This window comes from Leptonotus elevatus, chromosome 2 (genome assembly GCF_054856555.1).
Source record: "Leptonotus elevatus isolate MCC_2025b chromosome 2, RoL_Lele_1.0, whole genome shotgun sequence".
Lineage (NCBI taxonomy): Eukaryota > Metazoa > Chordata > Actinopteri > Syngnathiformes > Syngnathidae > Leptonotus > Leptonotus elevatus.
Window position 1 is genome coordinate 35,667,799 of NC_141240.1, and position 20,895 is coordinate 35,688,693.

At 38.1% G+C, this 20,895-nt stretch overlaps 1 long non-coding RNA gene across 1 annotated transcript in view; it reads left to right on the top strand.

Moving 5' to 3' along the window:
* The window catches only part of LOC147179797 (uncharacterized), a 14,955-nt gene extending 14,931 nt beyond the window's left edge, over window positions 1-24 (top strand). The window contains exon 3 of the long non-coding RNA XR_015094106.1: window positions 1-24. This exon is cut by the window's left edge and continues 2,456 nt beyond it. This is a non-coding gene — a long non-coding RNA (uncharacterized LOC147179797).
* Window positions 25-20,895: the final 20,871 nt, after the last annotated feature.

Sequence of the window (20,895 nt, forward strand, 5' to 3'; positions counted from 1 at the left end):
GGGATAATTGATCCGATCCATTCTTTCTCTGTGTTTCTCGCCACCAGACGAACTATTGGCTGTGAGACTAGAGTTGCTTCTTTACCTTCAAACTCAGCACGTCGCAAACGTGAGTGATGGACGCTGACACAAGGCAGCAAAGGTGGTGTAGGACCCAAATGTTGCACACTGAAACACAAAAGTAGTTGGAAATGACTTTTAATAATAATTTTGATATCAAATGTGATCAGTGTCTTCAAAGCCAAGATACAGAACCGATAATTCCATGTCCGAGAGGGTGAAACGTGAAGACCAAAGTAATTTAGTGCGCCATAATCCTAAGGTCGCAGGTCATGAACGCTGATACTTAATTGTTGTCCACAATTCTCAGAGAGCAGGACAGGGAACTCACAATTCATCGTCTTGATAGCAGAATGCCAAACAGCCACAGGGACTGGCAAACATGACATGGCAAGGCATGGATGCTGGCGGAAGGGATTCATGACATAGTGTCTTTCATGGATGGATATTTGACAATCTAACAATCATTGCATCCTCGGCAAAGCCGTAAATAAGTCAATGGAGCTGACTGTGGCTGATAGGCTGTGATTGGCTGAAAGATTCTGACACGTTCACTGTGATTGCAATCTCTATGATCCCGGCACCCTCATACTGGTCAATGGAGACTTCAGCTTTGCTCCTCTCTCATCGACTAATAGCTGCAAACAACAAGAAGAAATACAATTATATACTTACTGAGTGTGAAGTGCCAGTGCGAGTATATTTTGATTGGAGACGATTTTGTTGAATGTTATTTTCGATTGTGTTGTTATTATTTATATATGTTTTGTTTACAGTGTTTTGGTACAGCTGCATCTGTTGCGAATGAGATATATTAATAAAGTTGAATTGAGTTTTCCTGTCTCCGTACTATCTGCATAATTTTGGTATCCACAGGACAAAAGTGAACATAAATCTTTTTTTTCTTCCTATATTACATAGGCCTCGGTTCTTGTTATTGATCGATTAGTCACAGCTTGGCGACATAAACTTTATGCCCTGTAGACGATGTGGCAAAGGAAGATTAATTGTAACTGCTATCATTTGTCATAGCTTTATGGCATTTTTAAAATACATATTTCTCTTTACATTTCCCCAATATTTGTCCCTGTGATATTTTTCAGAATCAAACCAGACCAGAATGTAAATTTCTCAGCCCATCACCAAGCTCCCCTTCTTTCATCTCCTCCCATTTACCCTGATGAAGGACGAGTGATTTTTCACTTGCTGTTACAGTAGAAGAAAACCCCTCAAGGCTGTGTTCAAAGACTCAAGAGGGAGAAAAATATACAGATACTGCACATTGAACAGGAAGGGGACACAAAGAGAGTTAAGTAATCTCTGAAATGTTTCTCCACACATCATTTTGCTCTGATGTCATTTTTGAATTTTCTAATTGGCCAGTGCTCTACTTTGAAGAACATTCGAGGTTGCCCTTCACTGATTGAGTCGAGGGAAAATGATGGCTCAAAATGTCTTAGTTTTCTGGAGAATTAAAAACAGGAATTTATCAATACAAGTGTGAATAATTCTCTTCAAGGTGAGATTTGAATCATGTCTATTGCAACAAGTTCTTTCTTTCAACCACAAAGTAAGGCTGCAACTTAAAAATGTATCCAAGTTTCAAATGGCGCGACACAGCTCTTGGAAGTTAAGTTCATGTTGTCATAAAAAGTTCCATTTAAACTTATTTCCAGTTATTGTACTTTTACACAAAGGGCTTTTTCAAGGAAGGTAATACTATGTGGCCTGAGCTAATACGATTTCCCTGTAACTTCGCCATTTCACCAAATAAAGCTGAGAATTTCTACTAAACGTCATAGTCATTGTATTAAGTTGATATTCTGCTGCCAGGAATACATGTTGGCCAAGCTCACACACGCACACACAGGGTGGACATTTTTGGCTAATGTTAGCATTTAATGGACAAACGGTGGACCTTCATTGAGTGACATGATTTAGTTAGAAATATGAATGTACGGAGGTGTTCAACAAACATAATTCAAATTTCTGAACATTCATATTAATTTATAATTTCCTATGACAGAGTGGACATGTTGCACTTGACAACAACCAACTACACACATGGTATGATGAAAATTATGAAATGCTGGTGTACATTTATTCTGAAACTATCCGCGGTTTCACCCTCCTCTGAAGAAAGACAATGCTGGTCGTAATGTCACTGAAAACATAAAAAAAAAAAACTTTCTTAAACCTCATAATGACAGAATGGACACGATTGCTAAATGTTCAAAACTGGAGGGGAGGAGTTAAGTATCATCCATCCATTATCTGAACTGCTTATCCTGACAAGGGTCGCGGGCATGCCTGTCCCACCTGTTTTCGGGCAGTAGGCGGAGTTCGCCTTGAACTGGTTGCCCGAACAACCATTCATACTCACAATCACACTTAGGGACAATTTAGGCTACGTTACACTGCAGACAAATGCAGCCCAGATTGTTTTTTTTTTTTTTTTTGCCCAAATGCGACATGTATCTGACTTTTTTATGTCAGTCTGAACGGCTCATTTCCGATTTTTTTCATATCCGACCTGGCTCACTTTAATATGTGGTTCTAGATCGGATACGTATCCGAATTTTTGCAATGCGGCCGGAGTCTGAACGGCCAGGTCACATATATCCGACCTCAACGTCATCAAAAGTCTAATATGCGCTCCACGCAGGGCGGGGCAATACTCGGGAGATGTACATGAATCGTAAAAGTTATTTCGAGTAACAGCTGTGACTTTATATTTTACTTCAATTTAATCCCACTTGAAACATGAAGCATAAAGTTGACGTTTGTGGTGATATTAGCCACGTAGACGATTCATTAATTGCAGTAATGACGTGACATCGTTAGGGTAGGGGGGGAAAGGAGAGGTCTCCGTGAGATGAGGAGCTTGAACATGCTCGCGCCTCTTTTTCACAAAATATTATTTCTACCTCCTTCTGCATCACTACTCTGTAGATATGAGATGGTAAAAATACGAGCCCCTACGACGGACTTATAAAAGTCCGTGGCCCTGACACGCTGGACCATACGTATTTACTTCTGCAAACACAGCGTGCTGTAAGTGACGTTTATCTTCTTCTACGCATGCGGGGTCACTTTGGGGACGCATAACGTTCCCACAGCAGACAGACTGTGGGGTTGCAATTAACAGGTAATGTTTCACCCCAAAAATTTTAATTGAGCATTAAGACCTGCAGTGTGAACGTAGCCTACTGAGTGAACCTTTTTTAAATGTGGGAGGAAATGAGAGTACGTGGAGAAAACCTATGCAGGCATGGGAAGAACATGCAAACTCCACGCTTGGAATCATTAAACCACTTATTACGCACACTCAAGTTATCAGTGCGAGACATCCCAAAATTATGTACACCCAATGATTTTTTTTTTAAATTAAATTAATTAAACAGTTTAGGAAACACTGTACTAGTATCCATGCAAATGTAAGGTCACTTTATTTCTCTTACCTTTTGGTGTAATGCAAATATATTACAAGAGGGAAATACTTTTGATCATCTTTTTTAAAAGTGTGGAGAAAAAAAAAGTATTTCTTAAACCTTTATCTATATAGCAGCGGTAGGAAGACCCAGATAGTAAATTGGTTTATTGGCAGTGACACTAGAAAAAGTGTCTGAATGCTGGTTGAAATTATTCAAGAAAAAACGTCCTTCTTAACAAAGATGACCATGATCTTGAATGTTTGGTAAAATGAGGTCCAAAGGGAAATTGGTTGTATTTTGTGATGATTGAGCAGCCATTTAATGAGCTGCAATTTGTGTGCCTTTCCTTAATCACTAATCACGTTCACTTTGAAAACCAAGCGGACTAATACTGATTGGATTGTCAATCAGTATACGCTTAATTCCAACAAGTGCGGTTGCAGTTTAATGTGCATTGCACAGTCATGTGCTTTCAGCCATTCTGAAGCATTATAGATATGGTATAAAACAACAACTTGAATAATAATCCTGGGAACCAGACCCATGCATTTGCCGTTTTCTTTGGGCAAATGATGTCATACAAGTAAAGCCATCGGGTGAGATTTTATTCAGTGAATAGCTAAATAAAGAAATGTCTGAATCAGCACTGAGAATTCTGATTCAACTCGTTGCTTGTTTGTTTAGTAAAAGTTTGCATTTATTGACTGAGATGGTGGTGATCTGAACAGTTTGCATTTATAATTAAATAATTAAATGAATGCTGTCTGTTATCCAAAGGCCTCAGCTATGCTTGACTGCAGAAAGATTGACAACTCACATTTACTAATGCACATCTATTCATTCATCTTGAGACGTGCCAGCAAGAGGTTAACCTCTGTCACCCAGAGCCATTTTTCATGACATAATGACCCTGACAACTTCAATTGTGCAACGATGCAATTCATGGATCTTAAAGTACTGCTGAATTCCTTACTTCCATTTCTAACAGCCTGTCTCTGTCAGGATTTTGTGCAATAAAGGTAACCAAGGTAAAATTACAGAGTAGAATGGACATACAGTGAATATAAAAAGTCTACACACCCCTGTTCAAATGCCAAGTGTTTTGTTATGGAGTTATTGTGCCGCTATGATGTCAGTTGCTATGCAGTTGCTAGGGTCCTGTATTAGCCACTCTTAATTTGTCTATTCACTCTTATTTTGTCATTTAGGCATTCATTCTGTCATACAGAATTGTGCCTTGCCCTAGCGAGAGTTACTGAGTGACAATTTTTTTCAGTACGTCGAAGTTTTCTATTTGAACGCTGAGGTTTATTTTCCATACTCTTACATGCAAGCGGATCTTTCATGTGTCCGAGGTTGCTTCCATGCATCCAGCCCTGCTCTCTCAATTAAGGTGTTTCCATCAAGTGTTTTATCCGAGGTTTTATCCAGCCCTGTTCTTTGTTTTTACTTTGTATTTTTTTGTAATAAAGACTGAGTTTCCCAATTCCTGTGTCTTGTCTGCATTTGGGTCCAAATTCCTCACCGCACGTGATGTTTTTTGTGATTTCAAAAAAGAAAGAAAGACACCAAGATCAATCATTTCAAAAGTTTTTCACCATTAATGTAACCTGTAAAACTAAATTTGAAAATAAAATATGCTAAAAGGGGATGTAAACCAAACAATTGAGATAACGGGCTTGCATAAATGCACACACACTTGTGCCAAATTGTGAACTTTGATCCATCTTCCTCTTCTTGGTCCCTCCACCAAACGACAAAATCCAAGCCATACATCATTACCAGTACATCATCGTAACTTTAAATCTCGATTGCCATCTCAGCTTCTGCTCTCCTCTCTGATGTTGTCCTCTTGCCTCATCTTCTCCTAACTCTTGTCCTTCTGCATCATCTTCAATGCTTTCATGTTTTCCCTCCTTTCTTTTCTGTTGTTTCTGATGTCACATCTTGTCTAAATTCTTCCATCTCTCTCTGCTCATTTGCATCTCTTGGCTGCCGGGCCGTTGCTCACTTGAAACCAATCGGGGCTGCTGACTGCGCTTACTTAATTGCTCGCACGCTCAGCACAGCCTCAATCTTTCCAGCGGTGTGAGCAGGATGGAGTCGTTCATGATTCAGTTGAATTGGTCAAGCATTTTTCAATAGAAAGTAGAAGACTTTACATGCTTGTGTAAAGATTTGTTGGGAACTTACCAGAACAAGATTAAAGCGGGCATGAAATAATAGCTTCTGCTCCCAGCTAAAAACGGGGATAATAATTTATTTCTAAATTCTGACGCCGGGTTAGATTATGGATTTGTTATATTTAAACCTTGACGTCGAAATAACCTATATATATGACTTCACACAAATGAAAATGATTTAAAACCATTTAAAGAGATGTCTTTGCAGGAATGGGGAGTAATATTGTGAATGTGACTTTGGTGCACATTTGAGTACAGAAGGTGATGGTGTTAATTAAAAGAACACTATTCAATTAGGCCTGGGGCATCTGCAGTCTGGAATGAAACGTGGTGATTCAAGCACATATACCAGTATTACTTGGAACCTTCACTTCAAACGGGAGGTCACTCAATGGACAAGGGAGGCCTTTCCCAAAGTGAAAGGAAAGCAGTAGTTACTGTATCATGCTTGTGAGGCAGTGATATAGCTAATCAGTCCTACCATTCAATGCAAAAGTAAAAATGGACCACTGAATCTACAAAATGTATTCATAAATGAAAGCAGTAGTTACTGTATCATGCTTGTGAGGCAGTGATAGAGCTAATCAGTCCTACCATTCAATGCAAAAGTAAAAATGGACCACTGAATCTACAAAATGTATTCATAAATGAAAACATTTGATTCAAGATTCTTCTTCCTGAGCATATTGTATAGAAAGTGTCTGTCTACCTTTTCCATCAATTCTCTCACTCACCTATAGAACGTCTGCATACGACTCTCACACGTCTCCTTTGCTTTATGTTATCCATCCCGTTTACCCCTGCACACTCAACATGCATACTAATTCCATTTGTACGGGTATCACATGCATCCCCAGTAGGCAATCTGTGCTTGGAAGCTTATCACTGCTAGGCGCATGTCATTGAAAGCAAAACCTACACAAAGTATTCTTGGATTGTGTTAAATGCTTCTTCACAGGGCACTCCATTTAAACATACTGTCGTACACTTGCCACTACAGTCCTGCTGCATGTCTGCACAACATCAGCTGTACATATAGAAGAATATGAATTGACGTGTGTGTACGCGTTAAACATATTGCTCCTTCCTTCCGATCATGATGCAATTTCCCCCCCCCCCCCCAGAACCACTATGAGGATATTATGACCTTTATTGCCAATATACAGTGACAACCCTGCTTACGGGACCCTATAGAAGGTTTCAAATCTTTCCGAGAAAAATGTTCAAGGCAGCCTTGCGGCTCAACTGTTGCAGTGTGATGTAAATGGAATGAATCAAAGAATTGATAGCAGGCTGATGATTGATCATGATTCAATCAGAAGATGGCACAATATCTATTTGAAATTGTTTTTTTATATTGGGGGGTAAACGTAAGGTCTTATTTTATGGAGCCGATCAATAATGCAATTGATCAATTGGGCAAATAAAGAAATTACAGCCAATCACCGATTTTACATAAAATGCAAAATGTCATCCGATCCCGATCTAGCCAATCAGATCATTGTAAGGTCTAATTGGATCATATTTATGCAAATACTAATCTGATTAACACCCATTTCTTGCTGCTGCTCAAATTTACATTTGGTGATCTGCGAGTGCAGTAATTACAGGTTACATCTCACAGTTACATACTATGTGTGCATGTGATTAAAATAATAGGCTTATTTTAATCATATATACACACACACAGTTCAACTGGCACAATCAAAGTCAAACTATGAAGTTTGCTCAGTTAAATGCATGGGAAGGAAATACTATTATGGACTTATTGATTCACTTTCATTTGTATTCATCTAACAGAGCAAAGTTGTGCTTGGAATACAAAAAGCATCATCCATTCAACAGTCTCTTAAGGCTCTGTTAGTTTCAGGTTTATTTTTACACAGTTTGCAGCGACACCACTCTGCGTTTAATCCACTTGGTTCACTTAACGAGATGATTCCAGTAACACACAAAGCAAACGGTGCAATCAGCAAGTCTCTCCACCTCTGAAAGGCTGCGACCGGACTTACTGATGGTCAGGAATCTGAGATGGACCGTGCCGGAGGGGATGGCAGACCTTTGTCTTCCAGTAACTGATTGGCAACTTCTCAGAAGAGCAACAAAATATGCATTCCTGTTTGTAGCATTATTATTTTAACTCAAAGGGAGAGTTTTAAAACTGCTAGCAAGATTTGAATGTAGCCAGGGAGAGCGCTACACCGGGGCTAGGGGTGTTAGAGAGGCCCCGATACTGCATTAAAACTGGTATCTGTGAGTACTAACAAGTAACATGCTGATACCATTAATTCTGACGCTAATATAGGACTTTGGATGCAGCATCTTGTGTCTTGCTTATGCACGACATTCACTGATGTTCACATGTTCATGTTCACTGCATGCCGAGCTAAGATATCCTATTGGCCCTCGAATGCTTTGAACCAATGGCAGGACAGCTTTTTCATGTTGAGAAAAAAACAACCTTAGGTTACCGGTATGGTATCGGCATCGGCCGATACTGCAAAGCTGGGTATCGGAATCGATATCGGGGACTAAAAAAAGGTAACGGAACCACACTAGTTATAGCCCCGTCAGAAATCTGTGTCGCCCCAGTTAAGCCACTCCAGCATTTTTATTTATTTTTTATTTTTTATTTTTTTTAGGTTTTTACGAGAAGAAGATTTTCCATCATAGCTCCCGAAGCCCAAGATCAGCCCTAGTGTATCTGATTGGTTATTTTTACTCAGCTGTGGTGGTTTCTTGCAAATCAAATTGAAGGCACAAGACCACATAGTCTACCACATATTTTCCCTCCACAGACCATTTTACTGATGTACTACTGCCTGGTCATACTGACAGTTTTAACAAATATGACAAAAAGTAATGTATTTGAAAATTGCAAACCTGAGAATGGCTGAGAATGTCCCATGAGACTCTTAATCCCTACATAGCCACTTAAAACATGCATTCATCCTTCAGCGGGGTCTGGAAAAATGCAATCCTGGATCTCCAGGGTTAAGAAGCCTCCTTTTTCCCCCCTCTGATCAACAAAACAACCTGATTAAAGGCTCTCATATTAAATTTAAATATCAAATGTTCAGGTGCAGGCAATTATTCATTCAAGCTGTAGCCTTGATTTTTAGGAGGGCAGAACACATTTCTACATGTGGATCCTGGGTGTATTGTAGATCCTTTTGAAATGGCAAATATAATCAATGGACTTAGCTAGGCTCGCATGAAAAGTACGGCATATAGGCTACAAGGCAGGGATTTTCCCAGGCGTACTAGAGCAGTTTCTTTCCCACTTTAAACAGTATGTGAGTACATCACCCAGGGACACGCTAACTTAGGAGAAAGACCGACGATAAAAGAGCCGAAAACGGGCACAGTCAGTTTTCACCGGTGCCTACCCCGACTGTTATGCTGCTCTGGAGACCATTACTTTTCAACTTCTGTCATGCGCTAGTTACAGTATATTTTCAATATTTTTCTGGGTCAATTAGTGGAGCCCAGATTTCAAAGCAAATATGTTGAATCAGCATTTAGTGGTTATGCTGCACACAAAAGAAATATGCTTCCAACATAATTAAGTGTAAATGCTTTCAAATCTAAGTTTAAAACTGTATGTAAGGTCTTTTAAAGCATTTCTATATTTAAAAAAACAAATTCAAAATATTGTTCTTTTGCTGTTGTGCTGTTTTAGTAAACTATATTTTACTTTATTTCTTTACTTTGCTTTTAAATGACTGCAATTCTATTGTTTGTGAATTCCCTACTGTATGTGGAGCATATTCAGGAAAGTTCCTAAATAAATAAAGATGCCTTGCATTCAGTTGTTTTTTTAATAAATCCAGACATATACGTGTGTGTGTGTGTATATATATATATATATATATATATATATATATATATATATATATATATATATATATATATATATATATATATACACACACACACACAACATAGCCCTGGCTGATCTCTTATACTCTGCTGCCACTTGCTGGCTTTTTTTTTCTTTTCTTTTTTTACCATTGCTGTAAGCGACCTCTTCAGGTCAGAAGCTGCATCAAAACCTTCTGTATTTTCTAGTATAACATTTTTTGAGAGTGTAGGAGAAAGTATTAAAAACTTATTTATACGTGTTTGGGTTTGAATGAGTTAATTATATTGTGGTTCAAATTCTGTGTGATGTGAAACTGCATTGCATGTCTGTCCCCAAATGACATAATTTCACCATAGCATGATTTTTAAAAATGACAATAATGTTCATGCTTACTGTAGTTTAATTATTTTGTTTTTATTCTGATGGCGATAAAAAACAAACAAGTAACATAGAAAGACTACTTGATCCAAGTAAGTACAATGCTAGAAACTGTTGCCGTCGAACATTCATTTGGTAGCAGTCTGTGCTCCCGGTGAGCTCGTTAATCTCTGCCATGTTATCTTTCAGATTGATGACTACTGGATCATCTACTCTGATGAATCGACTTTGATACCTAATCAAGGAATGTTGTCACTTGGAAATGTGCAACAGTTAAGGTCCTAGCAAATGAAGCACTTGATCTATCATAAGCAGTGACCGGATTATAATGACGCTTTTAATCTTGGTGCAAGTTAATGCATGTTAATCGATGAATATTTATCATGTGCTGGCCCACCTCTCATGATTCCCTGTCTGAGACTGGCACGTAAATTCAATCATGGTGGCAATTAATTCAAGATGAGCAATAATCACGTGCGCCTCTCTGCTGTCAGTGCAACACCCTGACAAATAACATCATCAACGTGATGGCAAATAATTCAGAGTTAATGATGTAATGACGCTCCATCCTCTTATTTGCAGCTTTGTTTCACACTTTCATAGTATGACAGCGTGACAAGCGGTAAATGACATGATTATGGATGAAGACACTGTTTAAATGTAACGTGCCGGTCGTTAAACATCTGAGCTGTTTGCATATGGGTAAGAAGAATCACAAAAGTACTTAACAAATGAAACACTATTCCCCAAAATGTAAAGCAGAATATTTGTAGGTGTTTGACAATATATGTAGCTGACGGTTAACCTTCATTTTTATGATTTTGCCGTACAGTGCAGGGAATACATTTATAGGAGCCTAATTGGGGATTGGATCTGAAATCTTCCCCCACTGCTGTGTTCTACAAACTGTGATATTAAGAAGCCATTATTTAACTTTCTTCTCCTGGCCTTAAAAGGATATGAGCCTAATTGCTTATGCTCTGCAGGCTTTTAATAATATTGCTATGGTCATGTTGACAGTAAAGGAATATTATGAAATAAAATTAGATGATCAACTCTTGGATTTAAAGATAGATTTTAAAAGACCCCCGCAAAGCCCCTTGAGCCAAAAGTTGTGCTGTTCCATTTCAGTCAATTTAAATCGGATTGGCTGGATTTTAACACGCATACCGATTCCATTATTCCAATGTCAAAGAATAGTTGGTGTTTTGTTAAATATTTCAATCATTAGTGGGGGAGTCAACCCAAAGTTTTTCTATACAATAATATGTGCCCCCACTAGTCTAAACACGGCATTCTAACTAATATTATGCATGTGCAAATTGAGTTAAGTAGCAAAATCTACCCAACCTTTAACGACCAATCATGGCTCACTTGTTCTGATTTGTCATTACTTAAGCCCTGAGCAATTTTGATGTCATTTTCAGTCGACAGCAAGTGGGAAAATGGCCGCTCCCCAAGATGGATAAAAACGGCTGGATTTTGCTCTTCCTCATATTCCAAAAATGCAATATTGATCAAAATATCGTGTTCAGACTAATGGGGCTGCATAGAACGTATTATTATTTTTTAGAATATTTTATTTTTGATTTTTCATCAATTTGTACAAACACACAACAATCCGGTATAAACATACAACCTTAACTTAACAAACAATACCCCCACAGCAAGAAAAAGAAAAGATTAAAAAAAGTGAAAAAAGGCAGCCTTTGATAATGATATGAGACATGTCAGTCATTTGAAGTAGTTATCCCACTAGTATGGTCTAAATATGGTTGCCAACCTTTCAAAAACATGGTATATTGTATTCTGAGACAATTGGTATTTTTTTTCCAGGGGCACACAGCTGTTCATTTCACCAGACCATCTATCAAGAAGAAAAGGGGTGTCGGATTTCCATGTTATCGCTATGCATTTTTTTGGCTACACATAAAGCAATCTTAAGAAACTTAAGTTATGCATTGTTCAAAGAATGACTAATTGAGTTGAAATTTCCCAATAAACATATTTCAGGGTCCAGCGGCACAATAGTTCATGCAATCCTGGTTAAAATGGAGCAAATATCATGCCAGAAGGGCCTCACATTGACACAATTCCACGTACAATGTAGAAAGGAGCCAACCTCCATAGAACTTCTCATTGTAAAGACAATTTTTGGTTGACTAAATAAATAAATAAATAAAAAGTCATTGTATGTGCTAGCACTGTACTCATATTAATAATGTGTTTGACGGAATAAGAATTAAAGTGTCGCCTGACAGATTATAGGCTATAGAGTGATGACTTTGCTCACGTATTCATGCGTACACCAAGTCTGAGATGGAAAACATGCAGCGGTCATCAAGGAAGTATAGAAAAGAGTGAAATTGTTGTACATCAACTTCTTGAAGTGAAAGATCTGCAAAAACAAATCCAGATCAGTTCACTTGGTAAAGCACATGAAATCGAGTATCTAAGAGGGTGAAAAGATGTAAAATGGTGGCCCCCATACACTTATGCGGATGTGATGTATTTTTTAGAATTATCGTAAACAGCAGCTGATGAAGAAGGATTAAGTACATTTGGAATACAATAAAGTTTTGACAACTTAGGTTTAGTTCCCCATTAAACTAGCTACACTATCTATGAGATAGTTATCACAATGAATGAGATGAGTGGTATAGTTCCCCCCGCGTGGTCACATTGATCCTGTGACCTGCGCTGAGCAAGAAGGCCATAGCGTTTGAGGAACACATTTGTCAAATCTTTCACCATGACCTGCAGTCAGCCGCACCGCTCCGTTGCTCATTTCTTCAATTCATTTATATCACTGACACCCACACACGCTTGAACTCCCATGCATGAAACCACGAGGCGAGACAATCTGTGTGAGACCATCTGAGGGGGGAGTAAAAGGCAGGCAGGCGGAGGTGACCATGCCGGAAAAGACCAGGAACCAATGGTGAAACCTGACATCAAGGGCAAGGCTAATGCTTTAGCATAAAAAGCACCTCGTCGTTTTCTGTCTGCTATGGTATGACGGACAGGAGCACTGCCTCGTCAGACCGCGTCATTGTCGAACATAGCAGATGTGCTATAATGCTGCCCCCACCCCCAAACAATTCATCCCCTTATATCACTTCATTGGCTAATCAATGCAAACGAGCTGCTTTCTATGCAGGGCTTGTGGAGACAGATTAAAAATCAGGTATGTTATTATAGTGCGTAGCAGCAGCATGCTGTTGTAAATCACAAATGTGTGTTTTGATTCAATTACTAAAAGCAAAACTTTTAAAGTAATTATAGACTGAAAAGGCCCTTAAATAAAACTTGCTGAAAAATATTTTTTTATAAGAGCAGTCATTCCCACTCTAACTTTAGGCGGAGGGAATCTGGTTAATTTTTATTGGCTGACATTAAAACGTTTTATTTAATGTCACATGAGAAGACATTTTTCTTAAAAGTGGCTTTTATGTTTGTTGTCAGAGTCCCTGCCATTGCTATATCTCGTCCTAAAATAGTGTACAACCACCTCTGCCATTTAAACATCTATGATGATAAATTACTGGAGGAAAGATTGAGACAAAGGAAATATTGCAAGAGAATAGTCCACACCTTGTCGGCACATTGAGCTCCCAACGTTGCAAATGTTTCATTTGGGTTTTCCTTCTCTTTGGCCTCAAAGATTTTGTTGCGACTGTGTTTTGGGCTGGGTCATTGTGATGTCGGTTGAGTCGGTTGCTATTCAGTTCCTATGGTCCTGTATTTGTCACTCTTATTTCGTAATATAGGCCTTTACTTTGTCTTCTAGAATTGCACATAGCCCCAGTGCACAGTCAATTCTGTAATTTGACTCTATTTAGAGTGAGACCAAAGAGACTCAGTTTTAGAGTAATATTTACACTTGGAAGAGAGTAAAATAAAGAACTGGGACCCCCCCCCCCCCCCCCCCCACACACACACACACAAAAAGTCACTCAAGGGTTGAGGAACGAACTCACAACCTTCAGCTTGGGAGACATCCGATCTACTCCCAGAGCTACATACCTCCTGCTGAGTGTTAGTCTATCGCTCATGTCAGCTGGAATTTTTGTAACTCCAAGAGAAAACATATTTTTGGTCTCCTCTTGGATATAAGCAAACAGTAGGAGAGGCATAGCTCAGATGGTAAAGTAGCAGTCTCCAAAGCTGAAGGTCTGTGACTTTGTTCCTTAACCCTTGAGGGATTTTTAAAATGCTTTATTTAACTCGTTTCCAAGTGTGAATATTACTCTAAAACTGTCTATTTGGTCCCACTCTAAATAGAGTAAAAGTTACTCCAAATAGAGTCAAATTTACTCTCCAGAATTTACTGTACAGGAGTTGCTCAGTGACTCTTTTGTCAGCACGTCAAGATTTTTTCCATGCGATCTGCATCCAGCCCTGCTCTTTCAATCGAGGTGTCTTGGTTAAGGTTCTTCATCAAGGTTCGTTCATAAGGTTCTTTCTTTTAAATCATCTGCATTAAACCCTGCAACCTACTGTTACTTTGTATTTTTGTCTATAAAAACTGTGTTTCTCAACTTCTGTGTCCTGTCTACTTTTGGGTGCAAATTTGTCACATTGATATGCAGCTAGGTGGAAGCACTTGGTTTTTTTTTTATCCTGTCCCACAAACATTACCAAAAAGTGACGACTATTTATCTGATGCTGTAAATCTCTCGTACATAAACTGCAGTAGCCTACTAAACAAGTTTTTCATACAGCAGTGGAACAGAGATGATGCACATCTAACGCCCAAGTGTTTTACGTAATGTCCAAGTTTTCAGCTTGATATCCAACTTTCTACCTGATGTCCAGTATTTTACTTTATGCCCCATGGTCTAATTGCTGCCTAGTATTCACCCTAATGTCCAAGTGTTCTAACTCATGCTTAAGTATTGTCCCTAAAGTCCCTGTGTTCTTCCTTATATCCATTCTGCTACCATATTCTACCTGATGTTCAGTAGCTTTTTTAAAGGTGCCTTCATGGAACGAAGAAAATTTACTGTCTTGTAGAATGAGAGAAGCAAAAAAAAGATTATCTGGCGAACACATCTCAATATCTGTGTGTGTGTGTGTGTGTTTATTTATTTGTTTTACAAGAAATTTAGCCCAGAAGCAGCACAGATGTCGCACTGCAATCTTTATTTCTGGTCTCATGATGTAAACATAGTCTTTTAAAAGATATTCTGGGCACACTTCTAACAAAATCTCATCCTTTGAACACCCACTTGGATGATTTGAATGCTCTTTTCAATCACTGTACTGATTAATTTGTGTTTCTTCATCAGTTCTAATCAAAGTGCTAAATGACGAAAGGTCAAACACTAACTTGGGGAAACGTGTCAGTTCTGGTCGTATTAGATTTCAGTGTGACGTTTGATACGGATGATCATAATATACTGTTGAACAGAATCATGGGTAGGACTACATGGAACAATCCTAAAATGGTCCAGGTTCTACTGGGAAGAAAGGAGTTATTCTGTGACCATTGCAAATTTTGAATCCGTTTGCATGGCCACATCATACGGAGTCCCTCAAGGGTCCGTTCTTGGACCCTTGAGTTAAATTCTTTGGAACTCTAATTTTGACTATCATGGCTAATATTATGCAGATGACACACCATTTTATATGTAGCATTGTTCCCAAATGAGTACAGTTCGCTTGAGATGTTATATCACTGTCTAAGACAAATAACTGGAAGAACCAACATTTACTTCAGTTAAACAAAAACAAAACTGAAGTAAATACATTCAAGAAATGTTAATGAAATACCCAGTATGGCTCAGAGGTCTGCAGACCTGGGTCAAGTAGCGGAGCTCAGAATTCAAATCAAACATGGTGAAGTAGCAGTTAGCTGTTATGCTGCATACACATGGAATACACTGCCAACAGAATTCAAATCAGTGCCAATTGGAAATTAATAAACTACTAACAACGAGTCAAAAAGAAAGATTACATAGATTACAATTGGTCTTCAGTGATATGACTTTAGTGTTGCCATTGACCGAATGAAAAACAACAGATAAATCACACATAATTAATAAATTTGCTTACTCATATAAGGATTATGAAATACAACCTAAAACCCTTAATTAAGTAATAAATACGACTGAGATACTCTATAAGAATGAAAGCATGTACTACAGAAGGACGACAGGGTGGACTTAAATGTAAAACATCCTCCATGATGCATTGTAAAAGTATCAAAGCCAGATGGAAGGTAACACAAACTGTTAACTTAGTCTGTTAGTGTTAGTGGCATTATGGCCAGGCAGCCACCATTTTATTTAAAATGGTTAACGTTCTTCAGTGGTTCATTCAATCGGCATAATAGCTGACACGTACTTTGCAGGGGGGGAGATATGAATGTTAGGCAGAATAATAACTTAACTGAGATATACTGTTTAGCAGGTGCAAGACATTCATTCAAAAAAACAAAAAAAAAACAAAGCAAAACCAAATGAAGCAAAACATGGGTTAATTTAACAAAGTCCGTACAAGAGTTAAGACTTTCCCCTGAGAAATGTATTAAACAATGTGTCAGATGGGCAAAAATGTGTTGTGCATTTCATAGACTAACTGAAAGTAGACCTTTATTACAATCCTATTATGAAAGAGCAAAGCCATTTGTCTCAGGAATAGTGGCAGCAGCATTCAAATCGGGTAAAGCTGTGTTGAAAACAAGTGTCATTCTGCTTTAAAATGATGAATTACCTGCTGCATGCGAACACAAACTAAAATTAAGAGTGAGTGAGTGGTTGATAGCCGTAATAGAAAATAAATAAACCTGTGCGTAGGAAAGCAGTACAAATACAGTAAGTGTTGATGTTTCTGTAATGACCAACCATCTTAAAATGCACCCAGCAAGTGGAGAATCAAAACAAAACATCAATATTCCATTTCAAGATGTGTGAGGTGAACATGCAACACATAAATAACAGGGCATTAGGCATTTCCATGAGGACCTGGGATGAAAAACGAACACGGTATTTAAAATATTGCTAACAGTCTGTATGCGTACACAAGCAATTATAATCACTGTAAGTATGTATGAAATGTATTGGGGTTGTTTGCGTTTTCTCTAAATGACTTGATTGCCCCACCCCAAGATCACTTTTGTCATTCTGTAAAACTTCGTTAGTCATAATGACTTAGTTTAAGTGGGCTGAGCAGATACGCTTCTTGTGCGGGATTTGATGCAAATTTTAACAGCAGCACGTTTACAACGTGGCCTTGGGGTAAGTTTTGAATCATGAAAAATAAAATCAAGCAAGCGACTTGTGGAACTTGTGTGAACTGTGGACGGTGAAGCCGTGTGAGACTCTTTTGTGATGAAATACTATAAAACAAACATGTCTTCACTTGACAATGAAAGATGAGCAAATCAGCTCACCATAGTTGGCCTGAACACAATACAGTATAGAGTAGGATATGAGTTTAATTTGGAGCAATTTCTGAAGGGACTTAATATTTAATCGCCACAGCCCAATAAATAGTTCTGTCAATGACAGGTAACTGTCCTTACAGCTTAAATATTGCATTGTTCCATTTTGCCTCCAGGCACCACTAATTAATAATCAAGATAAAATAAATACTGGTGAAACAATGGGTACCGACGATCATTATTATTATGATGTGATTAGTTGTATCCAGTATGATATGTAGTTATTTTTATGGTCCATAAGTAGAATGAAATTTCAAAATGTAATTCAAGCAGACACTATTCCACTTTTAACAAACTGTCAGTTTCTTTTCTTCTTCCTTTTTAAAACTTTACATCCACTGTGTCACATCCTCACATTAGTTTGTCGCCGTAGTTATTACCGTAATGCATTAATGAGCGAGCAACAATTTTGAATTGCTCACCTGAGTCAAGTGGCATGTGCTGTATTAGATATTTTTATGTTCCGCATCACACTTCATTCACCACGTGGCTTCAATCAAACAAAGCAGGAACAGGTCTAGTTTAAGAAGACAATCACAGCAATCTTTTTTTTTTTTTTACTTTCAGTGACAGTTTTGCACCTCTCAGCTTCGGTTGTCCCTGGTTTGAAAGGGTCTATCGCCAGAAAAATGTTTGTGCTACTTCCACAGATGTTCAGGATTGAGATCAGGGCTCATAGGAGGTTGTTTCAGAATACTATAATGTTTTTCTTATGGATGAATGGCTACCTCCCAGGTGGGGAAGCAGCTTCAGACAGAGTACCAATTAGACAAAGTTGGGCTGACCTTTCCTTTGTAATTGCTCTTGAACCAAACACCTTGGGCGGGACTGCACCACGTTTCCATCATAATTGAATGAAACTGCCGTACTGAGCAGTTCAGCTGCAAGCACTGAAAATCTAAATTTTTACACAACTGCTCTACTTTTCTCTTTCTTTTGGTCTGGCTACACAACCGCTAGGCATCAATTCGACAAGAATTACACAAGAATGGTTTAAAAAAAGAAAAACAAACTTATTGAGGCAATGTTGGGGGAATACAAAAATAGACATTTATTTTAGTTAACACAAGCAATACAATCATTCATCAAATGAGCGTAAAATCTTAGCCCTGCAGTTCAAACCAAGATTTCCGATTGGTCGTCCAAATGTGTCGTGAATCAATTTTGTATTGTGTCAATGATTGCTAGAGTACAATCTTGTCATTCTGTATAAATTAGGTCTGTCCGAGAAACTAAAACAATCAGAAGAAGGACGAGCAACACAACATAATGGTACACTTCAAACCTGGTAACATCCTGAGACAAGCATTACGGAGAAAGATAATTATTATTATTTTTTTATTATTATTTTTTTAGCATTAAGCCTACATTTTATCAATACATTTGTACATACCTTGCAAATACGATCAAAGTTTGTTAATACGTCCCACAGACCGCAATGACCTTGTTCCTATTGCGGAAGTGTGGTTATAAAAAGGATGACGGACTGACAAACGACGGAGCGGCGAAATGTACTGACACACCCACTACTGCTGTTACCCTTCTAAACAGACAGTCCTAAAATGGCGAATTGTAATTTTGACAAAAGCACGGTTAAAATAACGATGATGGAGTGACGGACTTGAAATAATGATGATGACTGACACGAGCGACTGATGATGACGGACGACCGCTGGCAAATGTTGCATGATGGACTGGCAAAATTTACTGAAGCACGCATCTCTATTAAGTAGTGAAAGTTACTGTGTATGGATTGATTAGTCAGTGACAACCTGCAACTGGAAGTGGTGCACTTTGTCTTTGAGAAAAAGAGCACAATACAGCTGCTACTCGTCTCTAAAACACTGAATGGCCTCGCTCATTAATATATTTAAGAAATGCTGATTGACTATAAACCCAATAAGGCTCTGAGATCTGCAGACTTGGGCCAATTAGTGGAACCCAGTGTTCAAAGTAAACATGGCGAGGCTGCCTTTAACTGTTATGCTGCACATAAATGGAATAAACTGCCAACAGAAATTATTTGAGCCCCGAGCGTAAATGTTTTTAAATCCAGGTTAAAAACTTAGCTGTTTTTCTAGAGATGTCAAATGATTACATTTTTCAATCAGATTAATCACATCTTAGAATTTTGATTAATCACAATTAATCACTTGATTAAAAATACTTTTTATCAACATTTTCCCCCCGCCAATTTTGAAGAGCACCTGTTGTGTGTCAATTCTTTCAACATTCGATGCTATGAGGACGTTGTCACAATTTTTTTTATCCACTGAGCACTTTCATTGTCCTCTTCTTCTAACCAGTACTTACTTGCATAGTTTAAAATGAAAAACAAAAGACCCCAGTAGTTTGACATGAACAAATATTCTGAATGTCATACGCAAACATTTATTAAATGCTTTACTTATTGCTCAAACATAACCTGTGCTACCTTTAACGTAACCATTCGCTGTCAAGCTAAAGGATCATCTGCTGTCATAATTAATAGTGTGATTAATCTACGTTAATACATTATTAATGTGATAATTTTTTTGTGATTATTCAATGAGTTAACGCTTTAACTTTGACAGGACTATTTTTTTCCCCTATACCTTTGATTAAAGTCTTTTAAACTTTTAAGTCGTGTTTTTCTTTTCTCTGCTTTGCTTCTGAATGTTGATTACTGTTGTGTTTTTTGATGATTGTAGGTGTGGTGTCCTTGCTTGTGTAAAGCACATTGCGTTGCCTTGTGTATGAAATGCGCCATAGAAATAAACTTGCCTTGCCTTACAGGAAATATTATGTTAACGTTGTAAATGTTTGGGTTCACTTTGTTTGGTTATTCCCTCTCAATTGTGTTAGTTTAAAAATAATGCTTCATATGAATAGTACATTTTTAACATGGGATATGTAGTATTTTAGAACTGAGAATTGTTGACCATATACTTTATTCAAAAATCCCACAGTAGAGTGAACTTACTCTCTATGGGAGCTCAGGTTCACTTTCTGAGAATCCGGAACGTGAATCTATATATAATATATCTACAATACAATAGAGCCTAAAGTTTTAAGCAGACCTCGTCTTAGAAGGCATTGATGTAATTGAAAAACAGTGAATGATTAAATCAAGAGTTCATCATCAAGGGAGTAATAAATGCAACGAGATCCCCTTAATGCATATGTTTAAAGGCAAAGATGAAGCCATGACCTTGACAGTACTTGACAATCCCTATGAAGCCATAATTATCTGACGGAAAGATATAACGCAGCTATCACATATATGCTGAAGATGATAGCTGACCAAGGTTGTTCATTAGAGCCCATGAGTATTAGCATTTCTTGTCCTCTCATCTTTTTCACAATTTGATTGTGATCAAGGCTTCAGGCTTTACATTTGCACTAAAAAGTGGGGATGTAATCCAAAACATGCGAGTTCTAAGAACACAACCAAAATAACTGCGATACAAACAATGTTATCAGGTCTTAGTCGAAAAAGAATCAACTGCTGCACTGCTTACATCAGCCTCAGGCTAGATTTTCATTTGC